This window comes from Giraffa tippelskirchi, chromosome 11 (assembly GCF_054371585.1).
Source record: "Giraffa tippelskirchi isolate mGirTip1 chromosome 11, T2T-mGirTip1v1.2.pri, whole genome shotgun sequence".
NCBI classification, from domain to species: Eukaryota; Metazoa; Chordata; class Mammalia; order Artiodactyla; family Giraffidae; genus Giraffa; species Giraffa tippelskirchi.
The window spans coordinates 133,648,082-133,674,272 of record NC_137285.1 but is presented as its reverse complement, the minus strand read 5'-3'; the positions used below and the strand labels follow the sequence as shown (position 1 = coordinate 133,674,272).

The window sequence follows — 26,191 nt, the reverse complement described above, 5'->3', positions numbered from 1 at the left end:
CAGGAGTAATTGCAGTTGGGCTGGGCAGGGCCAATGTAGACTTACATTTAGTACTGACTCACAACCAACATTTCATGGTGCTTCAGCATTTATGAGACATTTTTACTTACACTGCCAACTGGCCCAGGTTCTAATAAATCTTAACTAGAACATATTTGGTGTGTACAATTATACTGGATGTAATAGGTATTATTTTTGGCAGCCCAGCAGTTTATTCCCCATCTTCCCTTTTCTGGCAGCTAACTCAGGTCTGGCCAATCACAGTGTCCATTCACCTGGCCCCACTGAGGGCCAATCGGTGTCTTCCCCTGAGATTCTGATATACAGCCAATAGAGTTACTCACCCACCTCATCAGCACCCCGTGCTGCAAAGCTGGCAAGTGAGACTGGAGCTGTAGAGGAGAACAATGGGAGATGGAGAAAGCTTAACAACTCTTTTGGAACTAGGATCAATCTTTGCCTGACGCCAGACCCCTTGGGATATCCTAGCTAGGTGAGCCAAAAAATTCCATTTCAGGCTTAGCTAGTTTGGTCTGAGTGTCTGTCACTTACACACAAAATCCTGATTGATGCCACCATTTAAACTGTGTACAATCCATCTTTGCAGGTTCAGCTTGGATTGAGACTCTTTGACAAAGTCTCCCCTGATGACTCTCCCTGACCCTTCTTCTTTCCAGTAGCCACATCACTCACTGATTGTACCAGCTGGCACAGTGTCAGATGTAATCACAATATTCTATGATTTTTCAAATGTCTTTTCAGCTGTGTTGTATGTAAAGTCTTATGGGGATGGATAATACAGTCCCCAATTAACAAACAGGAGAAGTTCTGAAAGGATTTTTGGAAGTTGTTTGGTTTGAACTTGAAATACATGTCTCCAGAGAAGTAATATAAGCAACGGTTAAGTTCCCAGGCTAGCTCACAAAAGCCTATTTTATGAAAATGTGTATACAATGGCAGAGAATCACAGAGAAGTCGTGCAGAAAACTACTGCTTGGAAAAAAGTAGGTTTGATTGGAGAAAACCAGGAGGTAGAAACAGACTTTTCAGGACTATCTGGAAAAGCTTTAGAGTTGTGTTGGTCTTCTTTCTTAAAAATCAGTTTTTATTTTTACCAAATTATATATCCACATTGTTCTCCAAGGCTTACCACAAAAAATAGCAGTTCCCAAGCTACTCCATCTCCTCAATTTTCTGATTTATTTTTGGAGGGAACTACTTTTAATCTTATAGTTGTTTACTTTGGTGTTTAACACATATGTCTAAGCCACTTCTTGAGTTTTCTTTTTTAGCCATTTTCTGTTGATTTCCATGGAGGCATATAAGCATTTAGCATCCATCTTCACCTGCCCACCTTGGTACACAACACTTACACCCTCATCTTCTTGATGCAGGTCAAGCATAAAACTTTGGTTGGATCAATATTTAGTGTTCACATTATTATGACTAGATAACATGCAATTCACTGCTGAGCCATGTAGTATAAAGAGTATGAAGATTACTTTTCCTTTGAATCACAACTCTTAATTGTCCTAGGAATAATAATTACAGTATTTTCTGTTTGTTTGCTGAAGTTTTTATGTAATTATTAAGGTAGCCTCAAATTTTCCCCCAGTTGGCTTTGTATCTTGCCAACAAGTTTGGTAAACATGATGTCCTTTGTTGTCACCTATATCTTTTATCCCTTAGTCCTTTTTTTTCATATAGCTAATGTCCAAGAGTTCTGCTTTGTTCTCATTTCTGCTTTGTATTTTTTAAATAGCTTGTTCTTGTTTCATGGATGCATATATTCTTTTATTTTTCTGAGAATTTTAATGAAGAAAAAATACGGGTTTTCTTCTCCGTTAATAGCCTTTGTCTTTTCTGTTTGTTCTTACCACCTCTTTAACATTAGAATCTTTCTTCTAACAGCAAGTGATTCTTGGTATTCAAGTGGGGCAAAAAAAAAAAAAGAACTAGTTGGGAGTTGTGAGGATGGGGCTTGTCAACTATGGGCTTCACCACAGGGTGATCTTATTGGATCTGATCATAAGCCTGTCATGTCAGCATCTTTTCTCTTTGTTGTTTTGTTGTGGACCATTAAAATACAAGTCTTCCTTGAATTTGTTATCGTATCCCTCTGTTTTATGTTCTGGCCACGAGGCATGCGGGATCTTAGCTCCCCGACCAGGGATCAAACCTACATGCCAAACCCACATGTTCTGCACTGGAAAGCAGATTAACCACTGGACTGCCAGGGATGTCCCTCTTTTCTTTTTGGCTGGCCAGATTCATCAGAGAAGAATTCTACAACCTCTTCTTTAGAAGATATACGTCAGGCTTTCAACCTACTAGAGATCAGGGCTTGGGCTGTATCTAAATTTTCATTTAATCCTCTTGTTTTTAATGCACTTAGCCTCTCCGGGGAATAAACCTCCAGCATTTTGCTGGGGTAGGACACAGTCACCCAGCTGTAATGACTTGGAGAGGTTATCAATGTACTTCTTCAATAGACTTCCAACTACATCTCTATGTTCTGTTTCCCAGTGCTGCAGTGCAAATTAGGAGTCTTTTCAGAGCTCACCATCATCAGCTTGGGAGTCTGATTTCCTGGGTATTCTGTTGGTTACCACTAGACTTTTTACTTTTTTTTTTAACAAGAATGGAGCAATTGTTCATGTTGCACTTTTCACTTTACTCATCAAGAATATCATTCCAAACCAATAAATAGTTTCTAAACTACACTCATAGTTCTCTTGTATTCCTTCATATAAATGTACCATCATTTATTTAACCCACTTTCTACTGCTGGATAAATTTGGGTTATTTCCAATTTCTTTATATTACAAGCAACTGAGTTTTGAGTATTTTTGTTGAAATATTCTGTTTATGCCTTTAACTATTTCCTCAAATTCAGTTCAGTGCTACTTTTGATAGTACTGTTTTCGATAGCTCATTAATCCCACAGGATGTTTTGTGAAATAGGTTCTGCAAACAAATATATTTGGGACTGCTGAGATTCCGTGTGCATCAGTATTTTAAAAGCTCCATAGATGCTTTTGTTGTGCAGTTCAGTTTGGAAACCATCTTGATCACAGACTCTGCTTCCATTTTACCCAAGAAAAGCTGTGTTAATTGAGGCTGAGAGAAGTAGTAGAAGAAAAACTGGCAGGTGTCCTAGTCCCTTTGGGCTGGTATAATACAACACCATAGACTGGGTGGCTTATAAATAACAGAAATATCTCACAGTTCTGGGGGCTGGGAAGTCCCAGATCAAGACACAGGCAGATTTTGTGTCTTCCAAGAGCTCAGTTCCTGGTTCATAGGCAGCCATCTACTAGCTGTATTCTCACACAGCGAAATGGATGAAGAAGGTTTCTGGGGCCTCTTTTACAAAGGCACCAATCCTACTGGGCTCTGCTTTGATGACCTAATCATCTCCAAAGGTCCCACCTCCAAACACCACTGCACTGGGGGTTGCTGTTATTGCTGTTAAGTCACTAAGTCATGTCCAACTCTTTTGTGATCCTATGGACTATAGCCTGCCAGACTCCTCTGTTCATGGGATTGTCCCAGCAAAGAATATTGGAGTGGCTTGCCATTTCCTCCTCCAGGGTATTGTCCCGATCAAGGAACCTGCATCTCCTGCATTGCAGGCGGATTCTTCACAGCTGAGCCACTGGGGGAACCCTACACTGAGGATTCAGTTCAGTTCGGTCACTCAGTCATGTCTGACTCTTTGCTGCCCCATGGACTGCAGCATGCCAGGCTTCCCCGTCCATCACCAACTCCTGGAGCTTGGTCACGCTCATGTCAATTGACTTGGTGATATCATCTAACCATCTCATCCTCTGTCCTCCTCTTCTCCTCCTGCCTTCAATATTTTCCAGCATCAAGGTCTTTTCCAATGAGTCAGCTCTTCAAACCCAGTGGCCAAAGTATTGGAGTTTCAGCTTTAGCATCAGTCCTTCCAATGAATATTCAGGACTGATTTCCTTTAGGATGGACTGGTTAGATCTCCTTGCAGTCCAAGGGACTCTCAAGAGTCTTCTCCAACACCACAGTTCAAAAGCATCAATTCTTCGGTGCTCAGCTTTCTTTATGGTCCAATCCATACATGACTACTGGAATCACCATAGCTTTGACTAGATGGACCTTTGTTGGCAGAGTAATGTCTTTGCTTTTTAATATGCTGTTTAGGTTTGCCATAACTTTTCTTCCAAGGAGCAAGTGTCTTTTAATTTCATGGCTGCAGTCACCATCTACAGTGATTTTGCAGCCCAAGAAAGTAAAGTCTGTCACTATTTCTTCCCCATCTATTTGCCATGAAGGGATGGGACCAGATGCCATGATACACTGGGGATTAGGTCTCAACAAATGAATTTGTGGAGGGCAGGCGGTGGGGGTGGTCGTGGTGGTTAGGAGACAAATCGCAAAACATTCAGTCTCCAGCAGCGGGAGCAAGAATATATGTGGCTCAGAATGACAAACAGCCCAACATTAGTTGTTGTTCACTGGCTAAGTTGTGTCAGACTCTTTGCAACCCCATGGACTGCAGCATGCCAGGCTTCCCTGTCCTTCACTATCTCCCTGAGTTTGCTCAAACTCATGTCCATTGAGTTGGTAATGCCATCCAACAATCTCACATAGTATCACCCATCTACTTTATTATCAGTATGTGCTCAGAGCTCTATACAGTGGGAAGTAATGCTTTTGGCATAATTTCGTTTAAAAAATTCATGAAGTAAGGAAATAAAGTACAGTTTGTTTGGAACACAAACTTCATAGTCTACACTTGGGGGAAAATAAAGAATGCTTAATACTGTTGAGAGGGAGGGCTCCAGATAGGAAAACAAGCACCATTTTAGCAATGTCAAATAAGGGCCAAGTCTAGTAATTCTCAAATTATGGTGAGCAGACATTTCACAAGGCATGCTTGTTAAAAATGCAAATTTCTGGGCTCATCACTCTTAATGTAACTTGTCAGCTATAGTGTAAGCTCTAAATCCTGAACATACAACAAGGATTCCCCCAGGAATCTAATGGAGGTGGTCTGTGGACCAAAATTGAGAAACTGGTGTAGGCAGTATTCTGCCAGAAATCATTAGAGTAGCTTTAATCTGGAAACTTCTCTGGAGTTTACTTGTTAATTGCCACAGGATCTTGGGGTTAAGGCTGAGAACACTTTTCCCCATCAAACAGGGCACCAAGCCCAGAAGATGTGCTGTGGCGATCCACTTTGGAGTGGTTTTTACAGAGCCCAGTGTGTTAGGCAAACATTTGGGATGGGTTGGGTTTTCTAACCTTGTCTGTTTGGCTGTTTGTTTCCTGAGGTCACTTAAAATTCATGCAGTCTGAGAAGGCAAGGCAGTCAGGCTGAAAGGCTATCAAGACCCTGGTAACTGGGCTTTAAAAAACAGCAGTTAGAGAAAATGAGAAAACAGGCCGGTTTGATGTTTGGTCCAAGGAATAGGAAATAGCCACTCAAAATTCGGAAGTAGATTTTTTGGGGTCTCTGTTCCTCTCTGCACCTTAACTTGTTGCGACCTGACAACGCTCCTCTTTCTCCGGAGGCCTGTCTCCTACTCTGAACACTCGAGAGTTGGATCAAAGCACCAGTACACCAATCTTTGACCCAACTAAGTAGCCAACGCCCTCTCAGAGGCTGGGCCGGATTTGAGCTTCAGGTTGAGGGGCGAGGCTCTCAAGCTAAGCCCCTTGTTGGGCTCTCTAGTCTCTCCGGTCAAGAGTCGCGGGCAGAGAACCGCACAGCGACCCCGCGCCGGGCCGCCCCGCGCCCCCGGAAGCTCGGGCTCTTTGGCGCCGGGCTGCGGAGGCCTGGGCGGGCGCGCTGTGCGCTCCGCGGCCCAGGTCACCGCGTCACTCAAGACCGGTCCCCACAAGGGCCGTCCCGGTCTCAGGAGACTCGAGCGACACCGGCCACCGAGGGTAAGTGCTGCGCATTCGGCGGACACTCTGGAAGCCGGCGCGGGGCTGCGGGCGAGCCCCGGGAGGGAGAGTCGGGGTCTCCGGCGGCTCCTGCGGCGGTCTGGCCCCAGCCCGCCGCCAGCCCGGGTTTCAAGTTCAAATGCGCGGGGTCGGTGCGGCTTCCCTCGGCTCCTCTTCCGCCAGGCCTGGGGGCCCGCGGTCCCCGCTCCTGCGTGGCGCGGGGCGGAAATGTCCCGGGTCACCGGCTGTTTACCCCCCCTCCCCGCCCCCAGCCTCACTTTCTGCCCTTGCCCAGCCAAAGCCGCGTGCCTGTCTCGACAAGGTCACCCCCGCTTCCCCGGCCAGGACCAGCTGCCTGCTTTCTCTTTGCTCAGCTCAGAGTTCCCTCTAGAAAACACACCGGAAGGGGGAGCTTTGGGCCCAGAGAAGGCTTTTCTGTCCAAAAAGGCCCTCCTCCCGCACACCTGGTTTTAATAAGAGCCTAGGGAGAAATATGACCGGGGGCCCGAGGGCTCCCCAAGAATTCAGTCTAGAGTGAGAAAGAAGGGTGCGCATGGATCGTACGTGAGCAGGCGCACTCGCTGCACAAGGGTTGATAAAGACCTCATGCACTTTTCACCTTTGCGGCTTGGAGCAGATGTAAGATGGTAGTGATGTTAGAAATGGGATACAAACAACAGTGAAAAACATTTATTAACATCGAGGACAAGAAGATCGCACAGTGGTGCACAATGTATTCTTTTCTCCCCAGTTTTAACAACAATAACAAAAGGAATATTGAAAACAACCCTACCCCTGTCCTATATCTCCCACTGCCTAAGTCCATCTGCACACATACTTTTTACATAGTTGCATTTAGAGGTACAGGGCATTCTTATTTCAAATTCTAGAATAGGGAGGTTAATTACATCCTGAGAAAACAGAAGTCTTCATTAGTTCTGAGAAAAAGATCTCTCAATACATGAGCTAGAAGTTAAAGATTGTATCACACTTTCAACCTATGTTATAAAAGTTTAAAGGATAAAGGACTTGAAAGGCTTTCTTTAAAGACCCTTGTGAGACATGTAAATATGTATTCACACACATTCTTTTTGCATCTTAAAGCCAAGAACAAATTTTCCAATATAGCACTTTGATCTTTGCACTCTAAAGAACTCTAGACTTTAGAGACTAGACTTTAGAGAACATTAATTTTTCAGAAAACATTTCTTAAACCCCCAATCAGCATTAAATCAGAGACCTCACAGTTGTACTGATGTTCCCTCTGCTTGGAGTGATTATTTCTTGCCTTTGCTTTGCTTGCCTGTCCTTATTCAGATCTCTGCTTTCAAAATCCATTTCCCTGCCCACCCTCACACAACAAGGATATTTTATTTCTTCAAAGCACTTATCATGATCTGAAATTATTATTTGATTATTGCCTGCCCCCACTGTGATAATTTAAGGAACTTTGCTGTTTTACTTGCTGTTATTAATAACATCCTAGAACCATACCAGCCACCTCCCAGGGTCTACCAGGACTCATATTTAGTCAATACTAAAAAAAAAAAAAAAAAAAAAGGAAAGGAAAAAGAAGTTCAGATTATAGAGTGTAGCCTTGGGAGCATTTGCTAAATGAATGTGACCCTCAAGGAAACATCTCCTGGCCCCCCTACCGCCAACCCCCCCACCTCCTTTTCCCCTGGGTAGCTTGGGTGCAGCTGCTGTGTGACCCACTGGCCCTTCTAAGTAAGGCCCCACCCATGGTGACCCTCCCAGCCTCAGGGAGTAGGCCCTAGAGGCAGCTGGGGCTCAGGCAGTTTTCTGAGGGGCCCAGATTTTGGACTAGAGAGCGAGTGGGATTCTCCCCCAGAGGCCTGGGACTGCTGGCTGCACACAGCCCCTGACCCTTTTAGCACTTCCTAGCGCTTGGCTGCATGCAAGAGGTTCCCAAGTTCACGGTGGGAGGTGCCCGTGAAAGATGCGCTGTTATTGTTGGACTCCCAGCACAGGGAGTAATTAGGGGAGTGACATGTGCTCAAGTCGAGGCCTTTCCTTGTGGGCTGGGTCACTCACGAAGCTGCGCCTGGCCTCTTGCTGGCAAAGGCTGTGGATTCCTGAGGATTCCTACGTGGTTCACTTCTCCGAGGAAGCCTTGATGAGGAAGAGACTGGGAGTGGGGGCAGAAAAGTTTGGAATTTCCCGTGGTTCCTTGGGGATTGATTGTTGTTGAGAACCACCCTGGGCAGCACCAAGGTGGAGTGTCTGGGTCTGCCGGCCTTTCTTCAAGGCCACACTGGGCTCCCAGGGTCTGTCAGGCAGCCCTGCACGTTGAGGGGTGGAGTTAGAGACTGTAGCACAGGGAGGAACCAGGAGAACTGCAGCTGCACTCAGAGAAGCAGCTTTTACTTAAGCTCTCTAGTGCCCAGCGTGATGTTCGGCAGGTGGTATATGTTTAATAAATGTTCATTCAAGTACGCAGCATGAGAGTGCGCTTTGAATTGTGTTTCAAGCCTGGCTGTGTCTGTGGACAGGGACTCTGGCGGCCCATTAGGAAGCAGGGATTGTGTTTGTCGCTCAGTCGTGTCCAAATCTTTGTGACCCCATGGACTGTAGCCCACCAGGCTCCTCTGTCCATAGGATTCTCCAGGCAAGAATACTGGAATGGGTTGCCATTTGCTGCCCCAGGGTATCTTCCCAGCCCAGGAATCAAACCCAGGTCTCCTGCATTGCAGGCGGAGTCTTTACTATCTGACCCACCAGGGAAGCCCTTAAAACCTAGGGAACAGCGGCCCACTTCCTGGGTTCAAATTCTGGTACCTCCACTTGCAGACTGCCCCTCGGCATCTCTGTGGCCCACAGTGCTCACGTTTAAGAAGGAAAATGTTATCTACTTCATGGACTGCTTATGATGGTTAAATTGGAGTAAATTTTGGAAAGTACCTAAAGCCTGGCATATACTAGTGCCAGGGTAAGTGCTAAAAATGAAAAAACAAAAACCAAACAATGTGGGAAATATAACAGTCACCTCGTAGGGGAGAAAAGGTGTGGGAAGGGCACACAAAGTAACTGTCATCTTTGTCTTTCTTAACCTGGGTGGGTATGTGGGTTTTGTGATGTTGCTATTTTTTGTACATCTTATAAATGTTTTAGTAACTGCTCTATATATGATAAAACATTAAGATTGCACACTCTGATTCTCTTATACTACGTTTTAACACACAGGACCATTGAAGCATTAATTTGTGTGACCCATCTTCTTTTTGCACAATCTTATGAGGGAAGAATTATTTTTATTTCCAGTTTATAGATGTGGGAACTGAGGCCAAATAAGTTGCTTAAGGTCTGCATGGATAAATAGGATATCTTGGTTTTAAATCAGAGTCTGTGTTCTTAACTGCTGTGAATGGCTTTTTTAATGTGTTGCTGATATAACAAGTTGTATTTGCACTTTAAAAATGAAATTCTTTACCCTATCAATGATCCACTAGCATAAAATCGCACACTATGACTTATCTATGTGACTTGGGATAGCCTCAATTTTGTGAAACCAAGTCAAAATACAGAAATAAGCTGGATCCAGAAATGACTGATTGCAAACCCTCTACTTCAAATTTTATGTTCATCAAAACTGCCTACTATTCTCAGTAGTTCACTTAATAATGAGAAATGCTAAAATGCTGTACATTTTAACTTAAAATAAATGCATATAAAATGAGATGCCACTTAATATGTGTTTTATTTACTCTATCTAAAAACACATATGAAATCTTTCCGTAAAACATATATTGGGATTCCATCTAAGATTTCAACAGAAGAAAGGTCCAGGATCCAGGAAAAAGAATATTGACTATTGCTGACTTAAGACTATAATAGAGATTTAAGAATTTGATAGTGTGAAAAAGAGCTAAATGTCATTCAACAGACATTTATTAAACATTTTTATGTATAAAGCTTTGTGTTAGGCACTTAGGAAAAATACAGAGGTGAATAAGACAGTTTGATATTCAAAGTTGTTTGTAGTCCTTCAGTGTGTAACATGTGGATATACTATTGATTGTTTTGAAACGTGACACTAATCAAAGATGATTGTATTATGAGATTCCAACAATTGAAGTGTTTGGGAGAATGCAAAGAAAAGATCAGTGATTTCACAGTGATTCTAGTATTTGAGCTGGACTTCAGAGTTCATTGAAGAACACAAATGGGAGGCTGGTAACAAATCTTGAGGCCTGTGAATAGTTGAGTTGACTAGAATGTTAGGTGGAAGATGAGACCAGGAGGACAGGTTGGAGTGAAAATCACAGAGTACCTCACTGAGGGGTCTGGCCTTCCTCATCCAGTTGGTACTGGGGAGCCATTGAGGGTTCCTAAGTGTAGTTGTGACGTGCCCAGCACTTTGACCTGACCTAGAACCATTCTTCTGATGGTGGTTGTTAAGAGGGAAGAAAACAAGATATGGAGACCAGTGAGGAGGCTTTTGGGATAGTCAAGTGGGATGATCATAAGGATTTCAACTAGCATGATGGCAGAAGGCATAGGAAAAAAGTTTTGATGGGAAAGGTGTGGCTGGAGCCAAATTTATAGTTTGAGGACTGATGGTATATGTTGGCCAAAGGAGAAATAAAAAAAGACTCTGAAGATTTGAGATTGGATACCAGTGACAAAATAGAGAAGAGGAAGAGCTAGGGACATTTTTAAATGATCAGTGGATAAGGATGTGAGAAAGCTGGAGTTGAAATTTCTATTCTGCAGGACTTCTCTGAGCCTTTACAGAATGTATCATGCAGCATTTCCCCAGCTGACCCCAGAACGCCCCTTTCCTCCAAACACAGTTTCGATATGGATCGGGAGACCAGGCCTGCAAGGAAAGCGCAAACGGAGCACTGTGGACCTTTAACAACATCAGTCCCACAGTACAGCCAGGTCACAGCTCACAGGTCGCCTCATGCCCAGGACACTGAGTTCTGGGACCCAGGTCCGTGAGCATTTGCACCTCTCTTCAGGCTGCTATTCTAGACGCTACTTGCCTCAGATTTATAGCAAAGGGAAAGCACGGTATCAAACTTTGAATGGAAGATGAGTAGGAATTTCACGCTTGTTCCTGAAGGCCTGGGAAATTTGGGGGAGACTTTGAATTTCCTTAGGAATACTTTACTCTTCCTTCTGATGGGCTAGAAGAGGTGGAAGCCCTGTTTCTATTATTCGTCCACTTATTTAGACACTATTTTCTTTAGAACCGGGTTTTGAAACTTCATGTATGTGTTTCGCACCAAATCATCCAAATGGACTCATCTCTGGGTTTGCTGCAGGCTCTCCATGTGACAGGGACATCAGTGTGCGTGCTCGCACAGTCGTTCAGTCGTGTCCGACTCTTGGCGACCCTATGGACTGTAACCAGCCAGGCTCCTCTGTCCAAGGGATTTTTCTGGCAAGAATACTAGACTGGGTTGCCATTTCCTCCTCCAGGAGATCGTTCCAACCTAGGGATTAAACCCTCATCTCCTGCGACTTCTGCATTGCCAGGCAGTTTCTTTACCACTGAGTCCCCTGGGAAGCCTGACATTTAGGGACATAGCCCGTGTTTAGTCACTCAGTTGTGTCCGACTCTTTGCAACCCCATGGACTATAGCCCGCCAGACTCCATGGAATTTCCCAGGCAAGAGTACTGGAGTGGGTTGCCATTTCCTTCTCCAGTGGATCTTCCCAACCCAGGGACATGGTTCCAGTTAAATCAAAGGCTCTCCTTACCATAAAAATCATCTCCATGATTTTTAAAAAGCTAATTTTAAACATAAACTTATTTTAGCTATTTTAAAGTGTATAATTCAGTGGCATTAAGGGCATTTACATTGTTCAACAACCATCACTATTATCCAACTCCAGAACTTTTTCATCTTCCCAAACTGAAACTCCATACCCACTAAACAATAACTCCCTATTCCTACTCCCCACCCTAGCCCTTGGCAACCACCATTCTATTTTCAATGAATTTAATCTCAAGGGACATCGTATAAGTAGAATCATACAATAACTGTCCTTTTGTGTCTAGCTTATTTCTCTTACTGTAATGTTTTCAAGGCCCATTCATGTTGCAGCCTGGGTCTGTATTTCCTTCCTTTTTAGACTGAATAGTACTCCATTGTATGTGTATGCCACATTTGTTGTTATATATGGATATTTGGGTTGTTTCCACGTACCTGTAATATTAAGTTCTTTAAGCAGTCCCTGCACAGAGCTTCCTTCCACACAAGTGGGTGATGACTTTGGGGTTTGTTTTAATTGTATTTGAGTTGATAATAGAAAATCACCAATCATCTCAATAAATCAAGATGTGAAACTGGATTCATTCAACTTTAGAGAAGAAATTCTTAATCCCCATTTCAAGTGGATTTGGATAGCAGCAGTTCTGAACTTGATTGGAGGGTTTGGTCCCAGGAGCTAACTGGTGATTCCTGGCAGGAGAAAGTCCTTTTGGATTTGGGAAGGGACCAGGGCTGGTTCATTAGAAGTTCTCCTTAGATCTTTGCAAATCCTCAACACAGCTGGGTAGAGAGATGGAAAAGTCTGTAGGATATTTGGAGATCCAGGCTCAGAAAAACATGGAGAAGAATTTGGGTGTTTCCTAGGGACATGCTGCTTTGGAGGCTGCTCTTGGTACTCAGTTTTGAGTTGGAGAGAAGAGATTAGAAGAGGACTTCGGTGGAATGAAGCTTTTAAATTGTGGTGTTGAAGTCTCTTGAGAGTTTCTTGGACTGCAAGGACAGCAAACCAGTCAATCATAAAGGAAATCAGTCCTGAATATTCATTGGAAGGACTGATGCTGAAGCAGAAGCTCTAATACTTTGACCACCTGATGCGAAGAACTGAATCATTGGAAATGCTGGGAAAGATTGAAGGCAAGAGGAGAAGGGGAAGACAGAGGATGAGATGGTTGGATGGCATCACCAACTCGATGGACATTAGTTTGAACAAACTCTGGGAGTTGTTGATGGATAGGGAAGCCTGGCATGCTGCAGTCCATGGCGTCACAAAGAGTTGGACATGACTGAGCGACTAAATTGAACTTGGAATGGGGACACGTGGAAACTCTGAGCCTGGAGGTCAGCTCAGCTTCCCATACCATCCTTTTCTCCTTCCCAGAAGACTTTGGTTCGGAGAAAACAAAGTAATTTTGACTGAGCTGTTAGGTTGGAATAGTTTCAAGGAAAATTTAATGAGGTTTCTTCCCCTTTCACCAGCCTCACAGCCAGCTTTATCATGTGAATCTACTGATTCTCAAATTGTGCCCTTCAGTGTCTTGAGGTGCTGCAGAGCACTTGCAGGGTGCTGTGAGATATTTAAAATTTTTAAGGAAAACAGCTATCCTGTGGGATGCTCAGGAACCACTAGCTCGAGGTGTTCATAGTTTCAACATTAGATCGTGCTGCATTCCTTTAATGATGTCATATCTTTGCAGAGCAGGGTTTTTGGTGGCTGCAGTGGTCAAGTCGGTCATTAGATGGAACCAGTGTGGAGTAAGAAATGAGAGGAGCAGTGTCCAATCCGATTCCAATGTTTAAGAAGCTGTACAATGTGCAGTAGGTGTACACAGTCCATGAATAAGTGATTGTGATCATTTAAGAAGGAAATTAATTTTTTTCAGTCTATCCGTATTATTCTTTTAAATGGCTATTAAATTACTACGATATAACTAGTAAGTTGTTTGAGCTCAACGACTTAACAAGTGTTAACTGTTAGGTATTTCTTTCATTTCAGGGGTGCCATGAAAAATTGCTGAGACAAACCCCGGTGCAGCGTATCAAGAGGTTTTGAAAATCTTTGCAGATGAGATGGAAAGAGAGAAATACTTCGGATATTTTTCTAAAGTAGATAGCCTTATTTTTCAATTATAAAATTAATATGTATTGATTATTTTAAAAATCCAAAAAAGTACTAAGTAAAAATAAAAACTTCCATATTACTACCCTCTTTTTCCCCCTCCCCTGCTAGAGATAACAGGTCATAACATCATGGTGGATATTCTTCCAGACTTTTACTTTTCCCGTGAATGTTTAAGAATGTGCTGCATGCATGCTAAGTCGCTTCTGTCATGTCTGATTTCTTTGTGATCCCATGAACGGTAGCCCGCCAGGCTCCTCTGTCCATGGGATTCTTCAGGCAAGAATACTGGAGTGGGTTGCCATGCCCTCCTCCAGGGGATCTTCCCAACCTGGGGATCGAACCCGTGTCTCTTCCATCTCCTGCACTGGCAGGCGAGTTTTTTCATTAGCCCCACCTGGGAAGCCCAAATAGATTTTTATAAAAATCAGACCATATAAATTCTATTTTGCTTATTCCTTTTTAAAATTCACTATATTGCACCTGTCTTTCCATATCAACGTGAATCGAGTTGTAATCACACATAATGCATATATATTTATTTTACAAATACACTTTCAAGGGAGAAAAGCCTTTCAATTCTAAAGACAGCATTACTGATTGTAGGCTGATTCCACCGTTAAGAGTAGCTCAACCATGCCCCCGTGTGGCCTAGTGCAATAATTAACATTTTTCTTCAAATTTGTGTTTAAGGCCTTGTATTCTGACATGGAGGATACAAAAATGAATGAAATCAGATCTTTTTAAGGAGCTTACAGTCTGTTAAGAGAAGATGAAATATATAGTTATATAACTATGAAAGGAAATAACATGTAATTAAGTGTATCTTAAGAGAGCTAAAATTAAAAATCCCATAAGAGGAAGGGGTTGGTTCCATCTTTGAAGATTAACGACTTCATGGCAGTAACAACAATGATAACAGATAATATTTATTGAGTGCTTATGAACCGGGAACTGCTCTTTGCACTTTTTATGGAAAACATGGAATTTCTCTTCTAAGCCTTTAAGCATGGATTGAATCTTGTCTTAGAGGGTTGAAGAAGAGACGTAATGAGGGCAGGGGACAGTACTCCAGGTGGGGGAACTGCGGGCTCAGAAGCAGGGAGTCTGTACTAAGATGGGTGGGCCTTGCAGATTGCTTGGAGTGATGTAGGAAGCGACACTGGAAAGGGGCAAGTGCCTTGAATCCAGACTAAGGAATGTGATCTTAATTCTGTTGACAGGCAACGGGAAGCAATGATTCAGGTTTTTTGATCAGGGGAGTAATTTTATCAGAGCTGGACTTTGGGAAGATTAACTTTTCAGCAATGTGAAGAATGAGAGACTCAGGGCAGAGGGGCCAGTTTAGAGGCTACTGCAGTGGTCCAATTGCACTCATCTCACATGCTAGTAAAGTAATGCTCAAAATTCTCCAAGCCAGGCTTCAGCAATACGTGAACCGTGAACTTCCAGATGTTCAAGCTGGTTTTAGAAAAGGCAGAAGAACCAGAGATCAAATTGCCAACATCCGCTGGATCATCGAAAAAGCAAGAGAGTTCCAGAAAAACATCTATTTCTGCTTTATTGACTATGCCAAAGCCTTTGACTGTGTGGATCACAATAAACTGTGGAAAATTCTGAAAGAGATGGGCATACCAGACCACCTGACCTGCCTCTTGAGAAACCTGTATGCAGGTCAGGAAGCAACAGTTAGAGCTGGACATGGAACAACAGACTGGTTCCAAATAGGAAAAGGAGTACGTCAAGGCTGTATATTGTCATCCTGCTTATTTAACTTACATGCAGAGTCCATCATGAGAAATGCTGGGCTGGAAGAAGCACAAGCCGGAATCAAGATTGCCGGGAGAAATATCAATAACCTCAGATATGCAGATGACACCATCCTTATGGCAGAAAGTGAAGAAGAACTAAAGAGCCTCTTGATGAAAGTGAAAGAGGAGAGTAAAAAAGCTGGCTTAAAGCTCAACATTCGAAAACTAGGATCATGGCATGTGGTCCCATCACTTTATGGGAAATAGATGGGGAAACAGTGGAAACAGTGTCAGACTTTATTTTGGGGGGCTCCAAAATCACTGCAGATGGTGGTTGCAGCCATGAAATTAAAAGACGCTTACTCCTTGGAACTTACCCCTTGGACTGCAAGGAGATCCAATCAATCCATCCTAAAAGAGATCAATCCTGGGTGTTCATTGGAAGGTCTGATGTTGAAGCTGAAACTCCAATACTTTGGCCACCTCATGCGAAGGGTTGACTCATTGGGAAAGACCCTAATGCTGGGTAGGATTGGGGGCGGGAAGAGAAGGGGACGACAGAGGATGAGATGGTTGGATGGCATCACCGACTCTATGAACATGGGTTTGGGTAGACTCCGGGAGTTGGTGATGGACAGGGAGGCCTGGCGTGCTGCAATTCATGGGGTCGCAAAGAGTCGGACACGACTGAGTGACTGAACTGAACTGAACTCCTTGGAAGGAAAGTTATGACCAACCTAGACAGCATATTAAAAAGCAGAGACATTACTTTGCCAACAAAGGTCCGTCTAGTCAAGGCTATGGTTTTTCCAGTAGTCATGTATAGATGTGAGAGCTGGACTGTGAAGAAAGCTGAGCGCCAAAGAATTGATGCTTTTGAACTGTGGTGTTGGAGAAGACTCTTGAGAATCCCTTGGACTGCAAGGAGATCCAACCAGTCCATCCTAAAGGAGATCAGCCCTGGGTGTTCATTGGAAGGACTGGTGCTGAAGCTGAAACTCCAATCCTTTGGCCACCTCATACAAAGAGTTGACTCATTGGAAAAGACCCTGATGCTGGGAAGGATTGGGGGCAGGAGGAGAAGGGGATGACAGAGGATGAGATGGTTGGATGGCATCACCGACTCGATGGACATGAGTTTGGGTAAACTCCGGGAGTTGGTGATGGACAGGGAGGCCTGGCGTGCTACGATTCATGGGGTCACAAAGAGTTGGACACGTCTGAGCGACTGAACTGAACTGCAATGGTCCAGGCAAGATACAGTACCACTCTGAAGAGGTGCAGCAAAAAATGGAGAGGAGGGAATGAATCTGAACTTGGTTAGAAAGCCAGCAACGACAGAATGTCTTTCTAGAGTTTGACAGTTTTACTTTTAATATAAAGTAGCACAGTAACATTTGGTGAACTTCAAATGGAGGTCTTCATACCCAGTGGGTTTATTTCTACATGAACTAAACAGATTGATTCATCAGCGTTCACGTGCCGATTTCCTCCCTCTCCTCCAAGAAACTGGTTCTCTTCAGGACACCAGGTAGACCACTTGATTCAGCCTCTCATCTGATAATTTTGGCCGGGCTCAGGTCCTCTGGTAGGGCACACTATTCCTAGTCATTCTCTAAGTTTGTGACGGTGGCATGGTATTTGGAGAATACTGTTGCTTCTTGACCTGCATATAGATTTCTCAGGAGGCAGGTAAGGTGGTCTGGTATTCCCATCTCTTTAAGAATTTTCCGCAGTTTGTTGTGATCCACACAGTCAAAGGCTTTGGCATAGTCAATAAAGCAGAAGTAGATGTTTTTCTGGAACTCCCTTTCTTTTTCAGTGATCCAGCGGATGTTGGCAATTTGATCTCTGGTTCCTCTGCCTTTTCTAAATTCAGCTTTAACATCTGGAAGTTCACGGTTCACATACACAGTTCATGAAGCCTGGCTTAGAGAATTTTGAGCATTACTTTGCTAGCATGTGAGATAAGTGCAATTGTGTGGTAGTTTGAGCATTCTTTGGCATTGCCTTTCTTTGGGATTGGAATGAAAACTGACCTTTTCCAGTCCTGTGGCCACTGCTGAGTTTTCCAAATTTGCTGGCATGTTGAGTGCAGCACTTTCACTGTACTTCATGGGCACTCTTAAATATTTTCTTGAGCAACTGTCTTGAGTTATACCATGTTTTAAAGGTAAGTTGAATAGAGAAAACTAAGTCAGAGGTTTCTAGGGCATTTAGGACCTAGAATTTTAAAAGATTGACATGGCCCTTTTTTTGAATGTTTGAGAATGTGCAAAGAGGTGTGAGTGAGTATAATATATAACATAATATAAGGCAGTTGTTGAATTTGTGGATCACTAATTATCAGGCTTGAGCTATTTCAAACTTTGCTGGAGTCATAATCCAGAACTGATTTGTCATCGGTATACAGCAGTATCATATTCCAAACCCTATCAGATTATAGTTATGTACTTTATCACTTTTAACCATTTAAATTACATTCCTGTTAATAGAATCTATGTTTTAAAGTCAAGGGCGAATCGGTGCATTGCATGGTTCATGTCTAGTTGAGTTTTTATGGCTAATTGGGCACATATGTACTAAGCTAACCCCTCTATTTAGAAGTGAAGGATTTTACTAAAAATGAGCGTATTTTTATTACAGGCAGCTTAGTTTCATCTGCTTAAGTAGTTTTTAAAACATGAACCATTTTTCAGTACAACTATCTTAATGTGTTAACTGTATTTTTTAAATGCAGATTTTTTTTTTCTCACTAGCTTAATGGGAATTCACAGAAATCATAGCCTTTTAATTAAAGCCAATATGTTTTGGTGCCAGACATTCTGAAGGATTCCAATGAACCAAAAAAGAACACATTTCTGCACTGCAAGTGTGCATATGGGACCCTTCAGAAGCCTGACAGAAATGCCTGATGGAAGGATTCGAAACAGGAAAAAGATTAATAAAAAGAACGTCAGAGTAAGTTTCAGAATAGCTTAAATAATGTGTGTAGTGAAATAATTTTCTACACCAAAGGATGGTTTGATTGAAAAATTGTGACTCTTGCCTAGTCTTACATTTTAAAGTCTAAATCTAACTTCAATCCATTTCAACTAAAAAAGAGTTATATTTTTCAAACCTAAGTGCTGGTACAAGTGACTATATTTTCAGAACTAGTTCAAGCGATCTGACAAGCAAAATTTGGTAGACAAGGGAACAGAATATTTGAAACTGAAAAGATCCTTGAAAGTCTGGGCTATACATTGTAATGGCACCTTTAAGGAAATCACAGGATACATTCGGTTGCAATTTGATCAAACAGAAGGAGCCTGGGACCAGAAATCAGATGATTTAAATTTTAATTCCTGCCCTGTACTCAACTATCTGTGGGACTAGACAAGTCATTTAACCTTGCCATGTTTCTGTTTTTTCAGTTGTAAAATAGTGATTATATCTACCATAACCATCTTATGACTGTGAGGATCCTAATGAACTATTGTGTATAAAAGGCTTCCTGAAAAGTAATGCTAAAGTTTTATACAAATGGAATTATTTCTGTGGTTTTGAATAGCCACGGCCAGACAGAGAGCAGGCTTTATTTGTCATTACCTTGCTCCAGTGCCTGGTGTTAAGGAAAGGTTCTATAGGCAGTCCTGAATGTATGCATGAGTGAATGAATGGTTTTTTTCGCTCGTTTTATTTTCTCCGTCAGAGACTTGGGTCAAAAAAATAAAACTAAATGTGTGGCTTGGGATTCTTTAGAGTTTTACACATGTGCACGTGCTGGTACCCGTCCAAGTCCAAGCCACATGTATAAACACAAACATAATCTGGTAGACATCCTAGTATTACATGTGTGCAGGGTGTTTGGTGGAAGTTTTTTTTCCCCCCCTATGGTATTGGACTTGGCAACTAGAGCCCTAATTGAAAATGCAGATTTTAAATCAAGTCAGTGAGAGTTGTGGCCCCTCCCTTTCCCATCTCCATTCTTTGCCTCCCCTTTATCCCCTACTTTGGGGAAGCCTGCTTGGTCCTCTACCTTCACTCACTGACCCAGTCTCCCGTCTCATCCTCAAGGCCTTTTATGGAGGTTGTGGGGGAAGAGAGAGAGGGAGAGAGTCTTTCTGATTGCAGCCTTTTGGAAGAACAGAGTTCATGATTTTCTCTTCTTTCCAAGAGGGAGAGACAGAGACTTCCTTCAACAAATTTAATGAGGGGGGAAATTCTTGTTTGCAAGAAGAGAAAACTGGCTTTAGGTTTTCCTACTGGACATCTGCTTGATCTTGCTCGATCTGTCCCCCTGGCCGGCTGGAGCAGAGAAGAAGGCTGGAGAGGCACGGCAGGATGCTGACGGGGGACTGAGGTGGTGAGGATGCCCCAGTTTATCTTGGTCAGGTGTGCACTGTGCTGAGGGCTGTAGTGTTTGACTTTCTTGCTGGCTTTCCTACCTGTGAGGATGCCCACTGGGTGAGGAAGCATTCTGAAGAGTCACGCTTCCAGCCTCAGCCTGCCCTGTAGGGGAGGGAGGTGGTGAGATTTCAACCTAGTCAGTTTGACATTTCAAACTGAACTAACTAGCCCTCGGTGACAGGAACGCAGCGATGATGGAACTTGCTTGAGATCCACTACTCTGGTTGAGAAGGGAGATTTGGCAGCAGTGATTAGAAGACAGAAAACAAAGCAAACCCTGAACTGTTTCATGTTTGTCTGGCGCTGAGCAGAGCGTCTTCTATCAAGTTATTACACTAATTAGAAACGGTCCTCATGTGGTTTGATTTCAATTACTTAATCACAGGATCCAGAGTCAGAGCAGAAAAGATCTTAAAGATAAGTCTCCTAGGCCAGTAGTCTTCAAATGATGTTCCAGGAAGTTCTGAGTGGGAGTGGGAGCCCACAGAGGTTACCAGGACCCTCTGGGGAGGGGTGAGGATGGCTTTAGGTGGGAGGGGGTAGGGAGGAGGGTAAAGATGCTAAGAAGGTATGTCCTCTGGTCTCTCTCCTCACCTCAAGCTAGAAAATATATTGCTTTTATCTGCTTTCAAGGTCAGTTTTCGTTACAAGATTACTTTTGTCCAAAGAATTCCCCAGTTAGAAAAAGAAGGGCTTCCTTGAAATCCATTTCTGAGATAAGTAAACTGAAGCTCAGACTGTGGAAGTGACAAGCCACAGCCCACAGAGCTCTGAGTGGCAGAGCCAGGACAAAGGTCGTCTAGTTTTGACACCCTGTCCTGACTGAGGGGTAGAGTTAGCCTTGCGAATTCGAGGTGCATTTATTAAGCAGCTACTAGACAAGAGTCATGCTGTACGGTTTTCTTCTTCTTCTTCCTAAAAGATTAATGCAGTTATTGCATCCATTTGGTGCCTTTACTGCCGGAAAAATAACAGCCAGCAGGGGCTTTCTTGGGTTACCTCGGTAAGAGATCTCTGCAAGTCAAACACTATTAACTTTAATGAAGCGGCTTTGATGGTGGGGAAGAGACAGCTGACACCACATTTCCCTAACAATAAACCACTCTGACAGATAAAAACAAACAGGCTCAAGATAACATATAGCATTTTGAGAACAGGGCCAATAATGAATGCAGACGGATGTGAGTTGGGGTTTCCTCTAGGCCGTGTCCCTCCATCTGTTGTGGAAACTTCTAAAAGGCAGGGCAGGACGATCTAATCTGGCTTTTACAGAAACCACTGCCTGGGTTATTACAAGGATGGCCCTGGGAGGAAATTTTAAATAAACTGAATCTTACCCTGGGCTCTTACTGAAGACCCTCTTTGCTCTGATTTAGCCCTAGGATCTGAGCGCCAGTGGTGTGTTTATCCAGCTCTAGTAACCTGGGTCATATATATACTCCTCCACCGTCTCTGCCCTGGGGTGACCCAGCCTGTTGCCATCCTCTCCCTGGGGCGTGCTCTGAGCCTCCTGAACCGAACCTGTGACTGGTGAGCACTACCCATGGAGCTGCCACGGCTCACTCCCTCTTGGCCAATCCCCATGGAGAACTCTGCCTAAAACAAAAAATAGGAACGACAGCAGCACCCAAAACAATCAGGGTTAGACAAGGTTTGGTGCTAAAGCCTGTTAGAAGCAACACAGAGGAAAATGGTATATAATTTTGAGCTCTGACATGATTTGGTCATTACTCATTAAATCTAGGTTTCATTTAGATGATGGTGAGTGACACGTTAGTTTTAAAAGAATGTTTATTTTAGTTTCCTCACCAGACTGTGTCACTTTGCAAAACACCCTATATGGTCCTTTCACTGGGGACTGCTTTAATGTGTGCAGTGGAGGAGTGCTGTATGCTTACTAAGCTTAGTCGTGTCTGACTCTTTGCAACCCCATGAACTGCAGCCCGCCAGGCTCCTCTGTCCATGGAATGCTCCAGGCAAGACTACTGGAGTGGGTTGTCATTTCCTCCTCCAGGGGATCTTCCTAACCCAGGGATCGAACTTGCGTCTCCTGGGTCTCCTGAATTGCAGGCGGATTCTTTACCACTGAGGCATCAGGGCAGTAGAGGAAGGATTGTTATAATTATACTTTTGAATTTGTAAATCATTTGCTACATGTATTTTCTCATTGGATCTTTACAACTTCTCTACTGATGGAGATTTCCGATAGTCTCACTGATTTGCCCAGGTTCATCCAGGTGCCCTTAGAGTCAGCACTGGATGGATTTCAAGTTTTGTTCCAGTCTATGGGAAACTCTTAAGAGTTAAGTGTGTGTGTGTCTTGGGGGTGGGTGTGGGGATAGTGGCTAGAAAGCACAAGAGCCTGCCTAAATTACTTATTGAAATCCACTGGTAACTCCAGAACCCTAGTGTAGCCTTATGCACGCACGCACGATGCCATTTTCTCTGAAGTGTCTTTCCTCTACCAAGACAATTAACAAGTTACCCAAGTACCTGTTTTCATCACAGTGATAATTGTTACTCAGCAAGTGTCCGTTTTGTTAGGCACTTATGCAAATATATAATCATATCTTTACTATTCATACCAGTTCTAGAGATGCTGTTAGTACCTGCCTCTTCTCCATGAGGAAAGTGAGAGACATTAAGTAACTTGTCCAAGGTTGTGGGCTTCTGAACCTGTGTTTGTCCCACTGTACCACACCATGCTTGGGTTTCGGTGTGAACATATGGTCAAAGCTGAACAACAGGAGAAAACGAGGCCCTAAATTGATGAAACTGTACATTAATAATAATAAAAACAATAATAGTAGTAGTTACCATATGCCAGCTCCTGTGCTAATATCTCACCCACATGATCTCTTTCACCTTGACAGTGTGCCCTGCAGGTAGAGACTCCTGTTGTCCTTCAGTGCCCTCTACCCCTTGGTATTTAGCTTTAGATAAGTACCCACCTTCCTTTGTGATCTGACCATGAAAAGATATTGTATATTAACTGCATATAGTTCACCCTGGACATCCCCCTCCCCCTGCAATCTAGAGATTTGACTTAAACCTGGGAGAGACTCAGACTCAACTGGAGATTCAGAGTGATCCAAACAGGCTGAAACATACACTGAAATATACAAGAAGAAAAACATACAGTTCTAAATTCAGGGCACATTTTCATTCGGAGGCAATGGAGGCTGCTTTAGGATTAGCCCCTGTGAAAAAGATGTAGGGCTCTTAAGTGTCCACAAGCTTAAGACGGGCAAGCTATGTATGATACATGGCTGATGAAGCAGCGGATGTAGTCCTAGAAATAGTTGTGAACCATGGATTGTCCTGGGATCCCTAAGGAAACTAAGATAAAATTTTATATTATTTTACGGATGAAACCAGGCATCTATTTATGGGGTCACAAGATTAATTTGGAGTCTTTTCCAGGTGATGGGCAGAAGTAGACTTGTTTAGGTTAAGGTCACCCTCCTTGACCTCACAGTTTCTGGTGGAAAAGCAGACCATCCCATGAGATGGTGGGCAGACAGAGCCCTGCAATTAGAGGCTGACCAAAAAGTAAAGCGGCACTTGCAGCTTTGTAAGGATTACTGCATGACCACATTCTGTCCTCTTGGAGATCCCGTGACATAGTTAATCTTATTCTGACCTTTTAATAAATTAGCAAACTGTGGCTTAGAGCAGTTGGACAGAGGCTGCAGGTATGAAAATTTTAATTATACCTGGTATGGGACTCTAATGCAGAGTTTGAAAGACGGAGAAAATTCCCATTGCCCCTTCCCACACCCTTAGCTGAGATCAGATTTCTCTCTGATAGACACGCTAGGAGGGCATGGGTAACGAGGACCCTGACTGCAGGGGTGGCCAGTGATCACTGGGAATTAGCTCTCACCCTGTGTTCAGGCCCCCAGGCGGCGAAGGGACTCGGGGCCCCGGGAACATATTTCCTTGTCTTCCAGCGTGAGAATGCCTTGTAGGGGCCAGAGTGACCTGTGGGTTTTGTGGGACTCTGTGGGAGCCATCCGTGGCAGCCGAGGACTGATTGAGAGCTGTCCACTCAGATTTCTCCCAGGCACCGTTTTCTCTGGATCACAGCCGCCCTCAGGATACGGCCTCCAGCCTTGACTGGCCGCTCCAGAGGCCAGTGCGAGTTTGCGATGGGGGCTGAAAATATGGGCGGCATTAGGCGGGGAGTGGATTTTCCTGATATCCTGGCTTTTCTCACCCAGTATTTTTATATGCAGATGAAATGACAGTAAAATGAACAGCAAGGCCTTGCTCAAGGCGGGGAAGGACTGCCGTGAAAAGCAGTCCCAGGCGCGTGAGTGGAGTGCGCGGTGGGTCAGCCCCCGCCCAGCTGTGTTGTCCCCCAGGCAGCGGAGGAAGCCGGGGCGTCTCCAGTGTCTGAGCCTCCGCGGTGTATCGATCCCCTTCGGCTTGCAGCGCCCCCTTTTGGCTTGCCCTGTGTCAGGCAGTCACTGAACTCCCCACCACCGCCCTGGTTTCCTTCCGCCAGGAGGGATACAGGGCCCTTCCACGGTCTCTTGCCTGTTTTGTTTCATGTGGACTTGGGCCCAGGGGAGACAGTCACAAGCTTTCCAGAAGTGCGGTCACAGCCATTCTTGTGATTACCCCCTCGTAGTCGCCAAGAAACTGGGCTGGTTGCGCAATTACTACTTTCAGAACATCACAAAGCTCTGCCCTCTAGTGGGTCTTTGGGAAACATTTCAATTCCCTGGAGAAAAAGAAAGGCAGAAAGGCGATATTCAATGCTAACATGCTAAGGGTAGACTGGCTAGAGAGCGGAGCGCCTGGAACTTGACAGTTGAAACCTCGTTTTGCTTCAGTCACCCTTTCCTGGCACTTAACAAGTTAGGGAACTGTCCAAACCAATTTAGACCATTTTAATAAAAAATGAAATGACGCATCTCTAAAAACAAAACTTGGTTTGGATTCCTTGTTCTTGCTCAGGACAGTGCCTCTGCAGCCTGTTAACTTGTAACTGTGGTTCGTTTACATTACTGGCTGATAACACAGTTGATTTTTGGATTGCATCAACTTCCTCTCTGTTTTCTTGATGAAACATCCCATTGACATTTTTCATCCTATAACAAATTATCTATTTTCCTGTATGTAGAGCAGAAAATGCCTTTTGTAACATATGTATGTTAATATTTAATTTTTTTCCATTTTTTCAAAGTGAGGGCAGATCTTAATTTATATGGCAAGCTGAACTGTGTGCTCCCTTCCTAAAGTTTTTAACTTTACCCTTAAGTTGACTCTTGCCTACTCGGTGACCTCACACCCTAATTTTTCCGTTTACTTCCTGTACTGCATTTGAAGTGCCTATAAATCACATCTTAGGTCAACCCTTTCCTTAACATGAATAATATTTGTATTCTCGCTGTGCAACACAATTTTACAGCAATGCCCGTTTATTTTTTGGCAGTCTAGACGTTTCTTCTTTTTTCTCTTTCAAAACCCTATTAAATTTCAAGCCTCTCTTTTAGCACTTGCAGTGATTACTGCTTTAATGCACCAACTTCTCGCCACTCAAAGCATATCTGGAAAATGCCACATGTGAGGTACTAGGTGGGTTGACCCAATTTCATATGGGCTCAAAGCAGAATTGGGCCCAGTCAGGCTGTGATGTGGAGGCAGAAGCATGAGAAGGGATTGGTGAGCCAGACCACAGAGAGTGGATTCTTACCTGGTACTTGGGTTGGCTGCTGACTGGGTTACTGCCCCTCCCTGCTCCACATAGCACCCTCCTTTAATTAAAATGACATACTTTAATGATCTGTAATCATTGGTTTGTTTCCAGAAGCTATCGGGTTGCATGTGGAAAAGTCAGTGGAGCAGAAACAAGATCCACTGACCTCATCGCCCCAGCCTGGAGGAGGGAAAGTCAGCATTTGGCATAGGGAGGATACATGTAGTTAGACATTTTATTTCAATCATATCATCTGAGCTTGGCTTCTTATGACAAACTCTGGCCAGTTCCTTTCTTTCTATTCCTCCCCCTTATGAAAAATCATTCAATTGTACCCATTTTTGCTTGTGTTCTTAGGAGCAGTGTGGGTGTTGGATGTTCTCTTTTGAAGGTCTTAGAGTTCTAGTTATTTGTGCCCTTAGATGGTGTGAAGTCAGTTTGCACCTACCCAGCAGCCGGTCAGCAGTATTTACAGATCTGTGGGAACTCAGGACTTCAGAGTATTGTGCCTTCTATAAAGTCATGAATGTGGCCCAGTTTTTAAAAAATTGAA

At 43.6% G+C, this 26,191-nt stretch overlaps 1 protein-coding gene across 3 annotated transcripts in view; it reads left to right on the top strand.

Moving 5' to 3' along the window:
• Positions 1–5,311: 5,311 nt before the first annotated feature.
• The window catches only part of LOC145526911 (uncharacterized), a 192,468-nt gene continuing 171,588 nt past the window's right edge, over positions 5,312–26,191 (top strand). Inside the window, exon 1 of one of the 3 annotated variants that reach the window (XM_081543710.1) lies at positions 5,312–5,928. The gene's annotated coding sequence lies outside the window, so the exon portion shown is untranslated. The remainder of the gene's footprint in view (positions 5,929–26,191) is intronic. The other 2 variants (XM_081543711.1, XM_081543709.1) reach the window with 2 other exon arrangements.